General features: G+C 50.7%; 1 protein-coding gene across 5 annotated transcripts in view; it reads right to left on the bottom strand.

Moving 5' to 3' along the window:
* CUNH10orf71 (chromosome unknown C10orf71 homolog) overlaps window positions 1-15,035 on the bottom strand; it is a 29,607-nt gene extending 14,572 nt beyond the window's left edge. The window contains exons 1-2 of one of the 5 annotated variants that reach the window (XM_017504682.2): window positions 14,685-15,034; window positions 14,461-14,562 (exon numbers count right to left, since the gene is read on the bottom strand). The gene's annotated coding sequence lies outside the window, so the exon portion shown is untranslated. The other 4 variants (XR_001818024.2, XM_017504684.2, XM_037729983.1 and 1 more) reach the window with 4 other exon arrangements.
* Between the last annotated feature and the right edge of the window lie 1,084 nt (window positions 15,036-16,119).

The raw sequence follows: 16,119 nt of genomic DNA, 5'->3' as shown, positions 1-16,119 counted from the left end.
GAGTCTTCTGACAGCTAAAAGAACCAAAAAGCTGCCCAGGAGGATTTTCACAATGCTCAGAATGAAGAGTGAACTAATTAAAATAAATCCACTCTGCACATTTTAAATGCAGACCTTTGGGGTTTCCATAAGACCTTTCCCAGCTTGTAGCTCCTGGATATTAATCTAGTTGAAGGTAGTTTATTAATAATATTAATAATCATAGTAGCTTGAAATTGTGGAGCCTATGTCTTTGGAGAATCACAGAGGTGCTTTGTGTCTACCACCATACGGTGAGGACCCATCCCTGACTCCCCAGGCTGGCTTAGATGGGCCTCCTTCGTGTTCCCAAAGCATGCTGGGTTTACCTTTTCCATAGCTCAGCCGTGTTGTCACTTCATACATCGTGACCCATATGTTTCAAGAACTGATAATCGCTGCTTTCTCTCCTTAACTAGAAAGGAAGCCCCTTGAACCCAGGAAGGGAGTCTTGTATACCTTTGTATACTGAACTCAATAAATAGAAGCTCAATAACCATTTGTGGTAATGCTCTGAATTGGGTTATCTTTATTCTGATTTTTTTTCCTGGAGGGCAAAAAAAAATTTTTTTTTGAGACACAGAAAAAAAAGGGAAAAGATAATAGGAATTTTGTTGAGAAAGACTCCTGGCCTTGGGTCTTACAGCCTTCCGAAAAATTCAGATCGATCCATTTGGAGCTCTAAATAATAAGGCCACACCCCTGTCTGCAGCTCCACTGAGATCTGACTTAGGGATGAAAATGAAACCCACCTGGTGCCACACATGGATGAGACTGAGATGCAGAACGACATGGCGGCATTTATTTTGTGAATGGTTAGGGGACCCCTCACCCTGTGCTTGGGCTTTTGCCCTAGGCAGTTGCCTCATGGACTCACTGACATTGCTGCTGGAATGAATTTTCCAGAGGCCAGCAAATATCTGTCTTGCTCACCACTTTGAAGCATTTGAAGGAAGCCACTCTGAACTGGTGAAAAGTCTTGCTCATAGAGCACTTTGCCGGTGAAAGGGCGTGCTCCCTTCAGGCAGCATGATGGAGGATACAGTGCACCTGGCAGGGCCATGCTCTAAACAAGGTCTTGGAACCTGGTCTAATGAATGCATAGAAATAAACATCAATATTTAATCATGACCTGGTCAATTCCTATTTATGTCTATGGCCTTCAAAGACTATTCTCTTAAATGCTTCCTATCTCCTCCCTACCTCCATTATTTCCTTACCCGTTTCACTCAGCCTTTAGTGTCTGGCCCTCACTCCTCCCTGATGGATCTTCTGATGGGTCATTTTTGCTCCTCATCTGACTTAACTTTTAGGCTGCAACCTAGACGCATGGCCACTGTCTACTTGAGATGCTGTTTCACTTGGACTCTTTTCTTCTCTCCTCCCTGTCTGGATGTTTAGCTCTTCCTCTCCTTGACTGCTGGATTTCCTCTGCTCTCAGCCATGGAACCTCTTCTCCTATCACTCCACAGTCTCCATTCAGGTGATTGTCCCCACACCGTGGTCCCTGCAAGCATCCACACACTGAGGCTGTGACCAGGCCAGGCCATTTGCCTGGCGGCAGTCCATGCCTCCTCCCATCCACCAGGCAGCTTGGTACCCATCTCACAGCCCTTCCAACTCACATGTTTAAAGCAGAATCCATGAGCCTTCTGCAAGCTGGCTTTCTCCCTGGGGACCCCAGAAACCTGACATCACCTTTGACTTCCTCCTTCTCCTCCCTATGCCTTCCCCTTTGACATCCATTTCCTACTCCAGTGAGTTTCATCTCCAAAGTTCTCCTCCTTCTACCCTGGTCTCCATCTCCATGGTCCCTGTGTGTCCCAAACTGCTGTCTCAGATCCTTGAACCACTGCAGGAGCCCATTCCTGCCCTGTGCCAAGAGACAGCTTTCAACACTCGAACTTGTTCATATTGACCTCTTGCTTAGAATTCCTCAAAGGCTTTCCAGTTTTAAGGAATGAAGATCAATCTCCTTAAACAGATCCTCTCTTTCCGTCCACACCTGGTGCGATCTTTCCCCTCATGCTTGGCTTTCCAGCTGCCCTGGTCTTTTTCCAGCTTCTTCAACACACCACCCTACTTCCTGCCTCAGGGCCTCTGCACATGATGTTCCCTCTGCCTGGACTTTTTTACTTCCATCCTTTCATCCTTACCGGGTTAATTCCAACACGTGCTTTGGAGCCCAGTTCACGTGTCCCTTCAATAACGCAGCTTCCTCAGGCTATTCCAAGTCCGCCCGTTAAATCCCTTTTTCATAGGCTATACCTATCATCTTGCAGCCCTTACCATAATTATAATTGAGCATTTAACTGGATGATTTGTTGTTTAATGTTTGTCCCTCCTGCTAACCTGAGGGCTTATTGGTGGCGGGGATCCATGCCTGTCTGTTTCTTTTTCATGTAGCATAGTGCACAGTGCAAGCAATCTCTGTTAAATAAATGAGCAAACCCCTCCACCTGTCATGATATTACTCACACTGTTGACAGGCTTAGCAGGACTTATTTTATTGACGGTCAATTATAATTCAATGAACACAGAATTATCACAAATTTCAAATTAGTGAATTTGAATCCAAGTGGATTTTATTTGCTTTCTGATTCCAAACCCCCAAATATGAAAAATTCCCCCTGGTAAGAGATGGAAGCAGGTGGATGGGATTGTTCTTAGAGACTGTTGACTGGCTGGCTCTGGGGAAGGCGTCCGTCGGCAGCATGGCATGTACTGTGTATGTTCAGAGTGCGTTTTTACCAGGGAGAGATGAGAGGTGACTTCATCTTGACTTTGCCATTTCCCAGTTGGCCCCTCTTGTGGCTCTCACTCTCAGTGCTCTAAGTTGGGGAGTGGCTTTGATGCCTTCTGGAGGGCCAGCATCCAGCAAACATTTGTTGAGTGCATTACTTGGGGCTCTGCTTACAGCCACAGTGTGAATGGTGATGCGTTTTCTAAATTACTGGGTCAGTGGATGAAATGCTGGCGTTGCTCTGTACCTCTAGCAACTCTGCAGGGCTCAACGGCATCCTGTTCTGCAAACCTCCAGCACTTCCTCTGCTGACCCGGGCCAAACTCGCATCAGGTGGAGAAGGTTCTGCAAAACACCAGAGCACACCAGGTGAAACAGGATCTTCGGGCAAGAATTTAAAAATGGACTTTCCAGTTGAGCCCCTGCAGAACAGCGAAGGGTCTGCCATGCCCAATGTGAATATGTGCATAGGTGAATTGGGAGTGCCCTGTATCCTTGGAACCTGGAGAATTACACTCAAGAATGTGTAATTGTCTTCTCCTAATTGTAGGGTCATCTTTTGAATCAGAATACATCAAACAAACTCAATCTGAGCATGGATCCCCATGAATCAGCTTTTCCTTGAGATGAGCACCGAAATAACCTTTGCACAGTCATTGCTAAATTCTAACTCTTCCGAAATGTTTTCTCACATGATGCTTTTTTTCCATGCCACGCCTCATGTTGCTGTTATTATTGACTGGATGTGCTGCTTTTTGCGGATGCAATTCTCTCTCCCTCCTAATTCCTTACAAATGCCTATGCATGACCCTCAAGGCCCTCTTGGCAGGGGAGATCTGCCTGCTCCCACAGGACCCAAGTGTCCTGGACTGGATCCCTCAAGTAGCAGTCCCTCTGCCTGGAATGTCTCTCTCTGTCCTCAGCCACAGCCGCTGACAACTTCCTCCTCTGTTCCGTTCCTTGTAGAATTTTTTCTTCCCTTTTTATCACTTACACTGCTTTATTCTTCTTTCACAGCGGTGAATCTCTGTGTCCTACTACACTTTGAGATCCTTGGTGTGAGGTCCCTGTCTTGGTTCATCTTTTGCCTGCAGGGTGCTTGGTGCACTCTGGTCACTGGGAAATGTTTTCAGTGCTGGTTGCTGAGTGCAATTCTTGGACCCTCAGGATGTGATGACCGAGGTTTATTGTGGTGTGCAGAGGGACAGAGGTCCATGTTCTCCTTGTCTTTCTCTGGGCCCCCAGCTGGCAGCCAGCCCAGGCCTGAGAAGGTCATGCAGTCCAGCTTTTGCTGATCTGCCCCAGACCCTCATGTGTCCAGGCTGTAAGGATAGGAAGTGCAGAGGAGACTCATCATCCCTACATGCCAGGCCCTATTGCAGGTGCCTGTCCCACATAGCTGAGGAGTGCGTCAGGTCCACAGGACCAGAGCCCTACTTGGTGACCCTAGAGGGCCCAGCTCAGGGACCACAATCACCCATAAGGTGAGACAAAGCACCCTCAGAGGGAGGACCTGGATATTCCACGTCTCACAGCTGGTGAGTGACAAAGAAGGCTTGGGGCTGGGTCTCGGTGGTCCTGGGGACACTGTACAGAGGGAACAGTTGGTGGTCTGGCATGGCCAGGCTGCTATACTGAGCAAATTAAAAATGCAGAACACACAGTGAAATGTGAATTTCAAATAAATAATAAATGCTTTTTTAGTGTAAGTGTATCCCATGCAATACGTGGGATACACTCATACCAAAAAAATTATTCCTTATCTGAAATTCAAATTCCACTGGACGACTTCTTCTTTTTCTTCTTTTAAATCTGGCAACCCAAGGGTGGCACCAACTTTTAGCACTCAAAGTGGATCACAATCAGAGGAAGCCAATGCGGTGAGTCAATACTGGGATGACACAGTGACAGTCACGGCTCATGTGTCTGCATCACCCTGTAGTTCATAACAAACGTCAGCATCTATGCTCTTGTTTGGTTCTCATGACTCCTCTGAGGCAAGCTGAGTGGGCCTTGTCACTGTCTTCTGGGTTGAGAAACGAAGGCACAGAGAGGTGCAGGATGTTGCTCAGTGCCACATAGCATGTAGACAGGGAAGAAGTGGGGGTGAGAGTCAGCCTGGGCTCACCACCTTACCACCTTGTGCTTTCTCCAGGATGAAACCCCTAACCTGTGGCCTGTGGACTGAGGCTCCCATGGGCATGTCCTGGGAGGTGTTGCCAGCCCTGCTTATGGCTCATGGGCTGGAGTTCATGGGAGAATTGGTGGCTCTGGGGAAGAAAAGGAGGGTTTCATTTAACTTTCATGTCATGTCCTAAGGATCTTCTCAGCTCAGTTCTCCCGGACATCCACAGAAGTGAAACTTTTGATTCAGCCCGTAAACATGGAGTCCTTCCTGTTTGGGGAGGGCTCTGGTGCTGCTGGAGGCTCAGGCAGCTAGGCTCTGCAGAGCTGGGGGCTCCCCTGCAGGCCCAGGGTGTGCTCCTGACCTGCTGAAGATACGTTCCATTTTCCTCCTCTTCCCTGCCCATCTTTCCACAGGAAGCCATTGGGGTTTGCTTTGTTGCTGGGTTTGACCACTTGCCGGTAGTGTGGTTTTGAGCCCAAGATCTTCGGGTGAATTTAATTACCTTAATTGAATGGTGCTTTCAATTCTTAGAGAAGGGGAAACAGGAAGACAGTGGAGATGGCACGGGTTGGCTTTATCACACCCAGAAGGCTCTAACAAATTGGAATTGATTCCTCTTGTTCTTCTTTCTGGGCTGGTTTTCTGAATCACTGACTCAGGCATGTCTGAGGAGCAGTTCAGTGGAATGAAGTGTGACAACTCCTCCCTGTCTATGCACAGCCTGGAGTCCTGCTCACAGAGGGTCCTCCACCCGCAGATGCACAGCACACACAGCCTGCACCACCCCATGCCACAAGGCGCCTTGCTCTGGACCTGTGCTTTGCTGGTCAGTTTTGGGCCGAGGCAATTGACCTCTCTGTGCAATTCTAACAGCCCTCTTGCTTTAGAGGGGAATGTCCTTATCTACGTTCTCTGCTTTATGAGGAGAATGTCTTAGCTTGAACTGAAATATCGTAGGCTGGGAGGCTTAAAATCAACATTTACTCCTCACAGTTATGGAGGCTGGGAAGTCCAAGATCAAGGAACTGGTAGATCCAATGTCTGGTGAGGGCCCTCTTCCTGGCTTGTCAGTGGACAGTTTCTTATTGTATCCTCAAGTGGCAGAGAAAGAGAGCGAGATTGCACATGTATAAGCAAGCCCTCTCGTGTCTCTTCTTATAAGGGCACTAATCCCATCATAGGGGACCCCACCCTCATGACTGAATTGCTTCCCATAGGCCCTACCTCCTAATATCATTCCATTGGGGTAATCCCAATGAATTTTGGAGCATACACCTTCAGCCCATAGCAGCCAACAATGAATTGGCAAATTGACTTCCTCAGTTGAGGTCCTTCAGGTGAGGACAGCCGACATGTGTTGAGTGTCTGTGAAGCAGCAGGTTGACCCCTGCACTTGCCTGTGCTCACATATTCCCCAGTAACACTCGGCATGATAGGCTCCCCTCACCATCTTACATCTGACGAAACTGAGCTGTAACTGGCTGGGTCAACTGCTGGTCCCTTGCTTAAGGCCTGGGAGTGCTGGGCGGGGCCTCACCCAGTCCTCCGCTTCAGTGCCCTGCTCTCTGGTGCCAGAATGATGCCTCCTCAGCTCCTCCCATGTGGGGCTTGCTGTGTCTTTGCAACCTCTTTGGACTTTTGGAAATCAGAAATTATCAGTTCATAAGAAGAAAGCGTTGGATCTCATAAGCGTGACTTGCCGCCTGTTTTGGTGCTGGAGATACAGCCATGTGCAGGGCTGACCCAGGCCATTTCCTCCAGAACTGGATGGATCCTGGGAGGGTGTTGCTTTGTAAAAGTGCATTTACCTCTGATGGCCTTAGATTGGCTTCCACTGGGCGGTGCTTCTTTTGTGTGTAAAGCAGAGCTTTGATTTGCATAAAGGTCGCTGTACACCTGGTCTGGCCATTTGGGCTCCACTAGCCTGATATTTGGCACATGGGAAAGGGGTGTCAGCCTGCAGACTGGCCTGGCTTGACTGGATCCAAACTCAGGTTCTAGACTGGGAAAGCCAAAGGCTCCCAAACTGATCCTGAGACCCTGTGCCCTGGGAGAGAACAAGGTTGGCTTTGTCCAGCCCTAGGAACAGGATGTGGTTGGGTGCCATGATGGCAGTGTCAGCCTGGTGGGAGTCTGAATCTTCCACAAACCACATTACATGTGTAGGGGCCTCTAAATCCTGTAGCAGGTAGAAGTCCAGTATGCCCCAGGGGTAGTGGTTGAAGAAACCACTCAGCAACCATGGCTGAAGAGTACAGAGCAGCACTAAGAGATACATGGCACGTGAGAGCCTGGACTTTCTCATCTGCAAGTGGACCCCACACCATGACCTGGCACAGGTGCTCCCAACAGACTTTCTCAGCCCTCACATCATTGGCACTGCCCAAGGCTCAGGGCAAAATCACCCCTGGCTGAGAACCACTGTTAGAGAATCAGGGAGCGAGCACTGGCCCAGCACCGGGCTGTCCTTCCTGCCTTCACTCGTTCATGTACTCACTTGCTCTTCCCCTCCACATTTCCCAGGAACATCTTGCCCTGGATTCTGGAAATGGCAGGACCTGATATGACAGAGTCATCATATAAGCAGTGCTGGCAGTGGAAAGAGCTGAGACCCAGTTCTAAAGTTTGTCATAATGGGTGTCACTTAACTGCTACACCTGGAAAATAGGGATAACAAAACCAGCCTGACTGTGCTTGCCTCCGGCACTGCTGCCCCTCAGGTTGCTCCCCATGCTGGACACAGGAATTTTCATGGAATCAGTCCCCACGGCAGGCACTGCCTGAGAGTCTCTCGATGTTGGAGCCAGCCAACCCACCAGGTCCTGGGTCCCCACCACAGCAGGGAGGATGCCTGAACCGGAAGAAGGTTCAGAAAGCCCTGGCCACTGCAGCCCTGCACCTCACCTGTCAGGTTGCTGGGGAGCGAGTGAATGACATGCACACCCTGTGTCTCTGCAAAGCAGAGATTTTTCCTCTACATGTGGTAAGAAATGCATTCACATCATGGCACAGAACATGCTTGGAGACATATGTATCAAGGGAAACTTGACAAAGCAAAGCTTACCCTTCTTATATGTATGCACCAACCTAATCTATTTTATTATTTCATTTAAAAAACCTCTTCACAACTTACTAAGTGACTTCAGGACTTAATAATGACTTATGATCTACAGTGATTAAAAAAAAAAAACACAACTCTCTGAGACCAGAAATTTCAGGCATACCTAATTAGGTCCAACTTATGGCTGCCTTGTTTATGGTAATGCCAGATTTTCATCTGGATGGAGAATTGGAGACCCGAGGCCCAAACACAGTGACTGATCAGGTTCACCTGGGGAGGGGAGGAGACCTTGCCTTTCTGCTCCAGCTATGTAGATCCAATGTCTGGTGAGGGCCCTCTTCCTGGCTTGTCAGTGGACAGTCCACTCCAGCTATGTCTCCAGTTCCCACACAGTGCCTGTGCCTCGCATGGGGCCATTTATTTGCTAAGCAAGTGAATGAATGAGTGGATGAGAGAAATTTCTCTTATCCACTGAGTGGGGACTGAGCACCTGGTATAAAGGTACTTTATAACCTAGTATTATTAATTAATATTTATTATTTAATCAATATTCACAATAGCCTCATGACACAGGAGTTACTCTTGTTCTTTACAGAGGAGAAATGTGTAGTGCAGAATTTAACACCTGGTGGTGTGGGGCAGGAACCTGGGGCTCCTAGAGAAGTGGTGGTCCCATTCACCTGTCTTTAGAGAGCGTCCTCTAGCAGCTTCTGGAATGCCAGCTACAGGTTAAGAGTCTCTGCTCAGCACCATGCTGTGCCTTTGGGGACCAACCTGCCCCTGGCTACTGTGCAGTTTTCCATACTCCTGGTTCTCACCCTCAGGCCTCCTTTGAGGTCATCTTGAGACCTGTGGTCATAGGATGTCCTTCTATTCCCCATACCCCATCACACCTGGGATTCCATAGCATGGGGTGCAAGGACCTTGAAACCTAGTGGGGCACACAGCTGTCCAGTTAAGAGCTTCAGAATCAGACAGATTTTGGACTTGCCACTCAACTTGTGTGAGCTTCAGTCTTGCTTTGGTGACTTTGGGGCGAATGGAAAGGCAGACCCAGCAGCCTGAGGCTTATGGATCAGGACGTGGTGGTGAAGAGAGAACTGTAACTTATGACCAGATTCCTCCTTGGAGAGAGCCTTGTCTAGACAGAAGCCCAGCTCCTGGAGGAAGAGGCATTTGTTGGGATGGGGATATCTCCTCAGGAACCATCCTCTCTCCAGCCCCTGGGAAAAGAGCCAGGCTCTACGGGGAGGGGAGCCCCCTGAAAGCAGCCCTGGAGGGTGCCGGGCTTGGCAGAGACAGGAGACTCAGGCAGGACTCCTGAGAACCATGGGAGGGCAGGGATTCTACAGAGTCCATGGCAACATCTATATACCAGGTTCCTCATATGTAAACTGGTGCCATGAGGCTGCGTGACACAGGCAGAGAAACAGAGCTGGAGAAGCTGTCACCAAGTGTTAGCACCCCGGCAGTCTCAGACACCCATCCTGTTGATGGAGCTCCTGCCACCTGTCTCACCCTCTATATCCATGGCCTCACCCAATGGACGTAACAACTGGCAAATTCAGTAGGGCTGACACCAAAGGAATTTTAGGTAATTGAGGGTCAGAGAGGTTGAGGAACTTGCTTAAGGTCACACAGTCAGAGAGCAGCAGAGCCAGGATTCAGGGCCAGGTCTCTGCAGAATGCAGCGAGGGCAGAGAGACAAAAGATAAGATGGTCTATCTGCCACCAGCTTCATGCAGGGTGAGGAGGGGGCAGCAACCTTTCTCCTAGCACCTTCTCACCTATCTCCCTCTGCGTCTTGTCCCACCAGGGAGCACTGGCTTTAGTAAAGCTAGAGGAGGCATGTGTAGGACCTGGCTCTCCTGCAGAGGTTATCTTCCCTGCCCTGGAAGCCATGAAGCGGTGTGCATCTGGGATAAGGAGAAGGGGACCTCACATAGAGCACCCCTGGCAATTCCTAAGCCTCCCTCATAGGTCTGAAGCTGTGCCTGGCCTTCCCCTCATGTCCCTGCGGGAGGCTGGGAAGTAGCTGGTAGATGACCACTGTCCTTTCTCCAACCAGCACAGCAGTGATGAGGTGGCTCAGCCAGGGGAAGGAAAGGCGAGAACGAGCTCCTGCAGTGCAGTGTGAGGAGCTGACCAACACCCAACTGCTTCACGGAATTCCTCCTGGCAAGGAAAGGCATTCCGGTGTGGCCAGCCCAGTTCCCCCTTCCAAATTTAAAGCTGAAAGATGCTCCTCTAACAACCATGTTTATTTCAACCTATAGCTGTGTTGATGGGAAAAACTTGGTTTCTTGGAGCACCTCCTGTTGTGTCTGAGAACAGTGCCGGCCCCTTGCCCCCTTTCCCTTCCTAAGGCGGCAACCTCGTGCATTTCAGAATGCCCTGAGGGCTGGCTAAGCAGACAGTGCTTGGTCCCGCCCAGGACTCAGGGAGTCTGCTGGCCCTGAGACCACACCTGGAGAAAGCTGATCGGGGAGTGATGGGAGGTTGCCCCTACTTCAGGGAGGTTGTAGTGACAAGTCATAGTCTCTTGGGCCACTTGGGTCTGATGCCTGTCAATGGCTGTGATTTGTGCTGTGTCTGCCCTTGTCCTGAGCCTGGCTCCAAGGCAGGAACATCATGTCCACACTCGTGCTTCGCCTTCCACCCAATCCACATGCTGAAGGTGCTCAGATCCACGACCTCTTCTGTGCAAGAGGGGCGGTGATCACCATGCGTGGTCACCATGGGGCTGGGGTCCATCCTGCATGGTGCCAGCTGCTCTCCCACTCAGTTGTGAGCATGAACCAGCTGAACCCTGAGGCATCAGACTTTCTCCTTGACGACCTCTGGAAGGTACAGGCCCAAGCTGGAGTTTAAGTGAGAGGAAAAAAATCTCCAAGTAGGAGAGCGGAGTGAGGAGAGCAGTCCTTGTATTTCTACCACATGCCTGGAACTTTTCATACGTTTGCTCAGTTAATGCTTGCAGGACTGTTTGATGTGGGAGCTATTATTGCTATTCTACAGAGGAGAAAGCTGAGGTCCAGGGGGCTTGCTGAGAAGTGGCAGGGCTGACCTATGAACCCAGATTTTCCTGTCCTGTGTCCCCTGCAGAGCCACAGGCTTTCCAGTGCAGTGTGGAATCCCTGCAGCACCCTGGGCAACTTCCTGAAGTCCTGAGGAGCTGGGGTGAAGCCTGTGTGCCTCCCTAGGCATGCTCAGCTTTCTTATGGAAGGTTTCTTTTTCCTAAGAAACATTTTGACTCTTTGGTGATGGGATGGCCTCCTTTCTAGAGAATCTGTTGGGTGGTGAAGAGAGCCGTAGGTATCAGTAGGCAGTTAGGACAAGACATGGGTGTTGCATTCAGATCTCAAGCCCCTCATTCACTGTGCATCCTTGGGAAAATTACTCAATGTCTCCAAGCTGCCAAGCCTGCCTCCATGAGGGGGTTCACAAGACCCACCATGCTGGATGGTTGAGAATGAGACCAGATACTCCAAAGCTTTGCCATGGGAGGTCCGCAGCCAATGATTTCCACAGGGGAAATGGTGGGCAAACTGAGGGCAAGAAATGGCTCTCATCTGGTGGGTGTAGCCCAGGCGGCTTGAGCTTGGACTATTTGACCTCTGCAGTCTTCGGGCTGATCTGCCTCTGAGGGTGGCAGACAGGGCCAGGTGAGAGGATGAGCTGGTGGAGCTACTGTGGCCTGGCAGCCTGGGACAGGGCAAGCCAAGGGGCAGCTCTAATGTGACCTGGCATGACCTGGCCCTTGCAGGCAGGCTCAGTGGTGCCAGGTCTAGAACCAGCCTCTAAACACAGTGGGCAGTAGGGAGAGAGCCTTCAGAGGCTTCCCAAGCAAACCGAAGACCCTCCCTTTACCCCGCCTTCCTCAAGCTTCAGGTGAAGGCTTTGAAATGGGAGAGATACCAGATGAAATCCTTCCCTCCAGCCAGCCTTGCAGCCCCTCAGCAGCTCATGTCCACTTGGAAAGGGGGCTTTTAGTGAAAGAAGGGATCAACTGAGGCAAGGAAAGACAGCCCAGAGTGGGGTGGCCCAAAAGAGCCCCTGGGATTGGCCAAGCAGAGAATGGAGGATGTGAGGATGGCCTGCCCATCTGCCATGTGTCATGGCCCATCCCTTTCCCTTCGTCTAAGACAGGGAGCTCTCTAGGTCTAGGGAGGAAGCTATTCATGGCTGATTGGTTGTTGGAATTTTCTTGCTGTCAGACTTCCCCAGGCCATCTGATGTGGGCTTGGAAGGTAACACACTTTTCACTGAGCTGGCTTCAGTCTTTCCCCTGAGAACTCAGGTCAGCTGAGAATCTGCTCTGCCTCCCCTTGACATTAGGAGGCTATGGATTAACCACACTGTATTCTTCCCATAGGCAGCCCCTTCCAGGAAATATTCCAGAGTGATACTGATGACTTACATTGGGGGTGACACATCTGAGCATCAGCATGTGCTCTGCATGCTCCAAGTTTGGGTCCTGATAGACCTCCATGGCTCCCTTGTCCTTCCTGCTCTGTCCCATCCACCAGCTCATGCCATGCAACCCTTGGAAACCAAGTAGAAATGAGGGAGTGTCTGCAGTTTTTCCAATTAACTAAATGAAGCATAAGATTGAGTTAAGGACTATGGACTGGATGGATTTTTTGAAATGAGGTTTAAACCCTCAAGTGGAAACAAAACCAAAACCCACTCCAGCCTCGATGGGCCTGGGCCCTGTTGGGGAGCAGCAGCCCATGTGCCCCTGCAGTGTGGCCTTCTCTCGAAGCCCTTTGCTTCTCTCCAGTAACCCAGAGGCATATGGAATGAAATCCCAAGAGGTAATGAGGAAGACGGACCAGCCCTGTTGCCACCAGCAGGCTTGGGTTACTGAGATTTCTGGCAGAGACTGGAGGAATAGGGCTATTTCAAGACATGGGGCTTCCCCTCTTCAGAAAGGGTCTCCAGGGCTTCCTTAGGTCAGGAATGACACCATTTCTGTCCTGGCAAAAAGGCATCAAGGTGGGAGGATGCAGGCCTGCCTCTGGCCTTCCTGTCTACTCTCCACACCTCTCACTCCCCAGGTTCCAGGAGACCTAAACCCCTCTGCTCCAGTACACAGCATTCCACCAGCCCCCTTCCTCCTCACTGCACACAGTTGCTCCCTTCCCAATGAGCTTCTGCTCATCCAAGAGCAGACAAACTCGTTCCCATCCCAGAGACCCAGGGGCAGATGTGCGCTGGACTTGAGTCACCCGGAGAAGGCTATTTATAAACCACCCCGATAAGCACAATCTGCCCTGCTCAGCCCAGGCCACATGGGCATGCTGTGTGTCTGGTGATTCCACTGCTAAGCTAACCCTCCCAGCACCATGACAGCAAACTGGACATTTCCTGTACCAGCCAGGCCTGAAAAGTAGGCCTGGGAAGGTGCAGGAGGCTCAGGAGCCAGTCAGCCATTGGAAGAGTCTGACTTACAAGCTATTCTGACAGCAAGAACTTTCACTGTTTTTTTTTTTTTTTTTTTTTTTTTTTTTTGTATTAAATTGACCCATCTCAAGAAGTGTTCTTGCAACACAGTGGTCAGCAAACTTTTTCTGCAAGCGGCCACATTATAAGTGTTTTCAGTTTTGCCATATGTTCTCTGCTGATATAGTATAGAAGCAGCCTTAGACAATATGCAAATGAATGAGCATGGCTGTGTGCCAATAAAACTTTATTTACAAAACCAGGTGCTCAGACCACACACCATAGTTACTAACCACTACTGTAAAGGGAACTCAAATGCTGGAAAACAGGACCTCACTTACTACGCATGTCTGTTTAATCTCTGCAGGTTCCTATACTTATGGAGCTACCTGAAAGGCCTACACAATGATTCTTCTTAAGGCCCTCTAGCTTTCCACACACATTGACTGCTGCCTTACTCAATGATCAATTTCTTCTCCACCAGAAAACTAAAGAGGTAGTTTTAGACTCAGCCAAGCCTATCCCGAGAGAGTCTGGTGGGGCCCTCCCCGGGTATGGAATAACAGGCAGCCTGTGGAGGGCTTTGTTTTGGGGACACACATGCTCGCAGAGTCCACGGGCCAGAACACCAGTTTTCCTCTTTGTTACAGCTGGTGTGACCCTGCCTGACCCAGCGCTGGGGGAGCCAAGACAGCCAGCCTCCCTCAGCTCTGATTGCTGAAAACCTGGGACCACGGGGACCCCCATTCGACAACGCTGTGGCCTGGGCACATCTGTGCACTCACTTAGCCATGTGGGAGCAGAGAGCCCTAACAGATGACACCTAAGGACAAAGCCACGCATGTACACAGCTCCCGGTACACAGTCCCCGAGGCCCATCCAGCACACCAAGAACCTCAGCCCCAGCACCCGTGGGCTCCCGGCACACACACACCACCCTGCACAGCACCCTGGCACCAAACTACATCCCCAGCACAGCAGCGGCCCACTGGGAATGTCCCTTCTGCCATGTGCTTGAGCCTCCCTGCCCACGCTAAGGAGTCAGACAAGTGTCTGGGCTGTACCTTCCGCTCTCTGCGTGTCCAGCTGCTCAGGCCTCCTCGGGAATGGGAGAGAACCCCGGCTCTGCCCCTCAGCCAAGACTTCTTCTTTCCTCTTTAGCCAGGCTGCCCAAAGGTGATAGGAGAGTGAACTCAGGACCCAAGCCTTCTCCAGCTCACAAACCTACCCACCTGAGGAAGATCAGTGACCAGAAGCTGGCCAGACACGGGAAGTCCCTGAAGCTTACCTAAATAGAGACCCAGCCGGGGGAAACCAAATGGTGTTCTTGGTGGGGAAGAGGCAAACAGTCCGCACTGCAACACCCGCGTGGTGTCAAGTAACAGTCAGATTAAACAAACAGCCTCAGCTGCTATTTTTACATCCAGATCAGCCACGAGTAACAGATCACTTGGGGAGTGAGAAATTGCTTGCTGCTTAGCCGGACCCTAACCACGATTCCAACTTCAATCCAGAACGATTGCTAAAGCTGTTCCAGCACCTAGAGTCAAATAAAAATATCCCGAGGTGGGAAGGAAAACATTTGTTTAGGGAAACATTAAAAACAGGAGAGTGTGTGCCTTGGAGCCAGCGCCCGGAGCCCTGCTGATGTCCCGGGGCAGAAATAGCCCGTTTCATCATCGGCTCTGGACGACCGCCGCCCGCATTCCTGGAGTAAGGAGCTGTCCTCTGCTGTGCTTTTGGAGCAGAATAACATGCAGCTGGGGGAAGGCCAGGCTGGGTCTCAGGGTGAGAGTTGCAGATGGATATGAAATAATCGGGGAAGAGGCAAGGTAAGTGTCCACTTGGTGAGCTTGCAAGCCCAGTTGTTTGCAAGGTCCAAGCACCAGTGGACAAGTCCCATTCTGCCAGGCAAGGGCTCCCCTCTCCACCTCTGGAGGGGCTGGACCCCCTGCAATCCTGAGGTGGGCTCATGCCTGCCTTCCCAATGGCTGCTTTCTGTCTTGGGCTGGGGTCACCTGCTCCCCAAACTGCCCTCAGACCCCCAGACTTTTTCCACCAGTTTTTCCTTGGCTTGCACTGTGCCAGCTCCCAGGGTGCCTTCCTTATTCTCCCAGGCTGGCCCTAGGACAGTCTGCTCACTCCCAGGATTTAATGCAAGAGCGATTATTTTTTTCCCCCTTTCTCTCCAAGATCCTTTTTTATGCTTCCCTGCCTGTGGCCTGAGAAAGCAGAGATGACTGTCCCTGCTGGGTGTCCTGCTCTGTGCTGTGCTCAAGGCCTCTGCTAGTCAGTAGTGCGCTGTATCTTTAGGTCTATTTGCAGACTGTCCCTTCTGCCCCTGTGGGCTCTTCAAGGGCAGCAGCCTGTGTCCTGGCCCCAAGTTAGGGCCTGGCACCATCTCCAGCCTTGAACCTGCTGGCAGCCAGGGTCACAAGGACCCAGGTCTATGCACTTTTGTCTAAACCAAGTCAGAAAGAACACCTCCTCCATGCCCTGCAGACTGAGGTGCCCAAACAGCAGGAGCATTCAGACCCACCTCCTCCTGGGAGCCCCCAGACTTGCCTTTTGCCCTGAGAGCTTCAGAATCTTGCTGTGGGGATGACCGCTTGCTGCTCTGCACTCAGAGATGCTTTGAAGGAGGCCCAAAGTGAACCCCTCAATTTTACCTGCTCACCTCCCTACCTCTCCACCTCCCCTGTTTGTAAAACAAACACTCCAAC

Source organism: Cebus imitator, unplaced genomic scaffold (assembly GCF_001604975.1).
Source record: "Cebus imitator isolate Cc_AM_T3 unplaced genomic scaffold, Cebus_imitator-1.0 Scaffold326, whole genome shotgun sequence".
Taxonomy (NCBI): Eukaryota; Metazoa; Chordata; class Mammalia; order Primates; family Cebidae; genus Cebus; species Cebus imitator.
The sequence above is the reverse complement of the archived record's forward strand: the minus strand, read 5'-3'. Positions and strand labels throughout refer to the sequence as shown.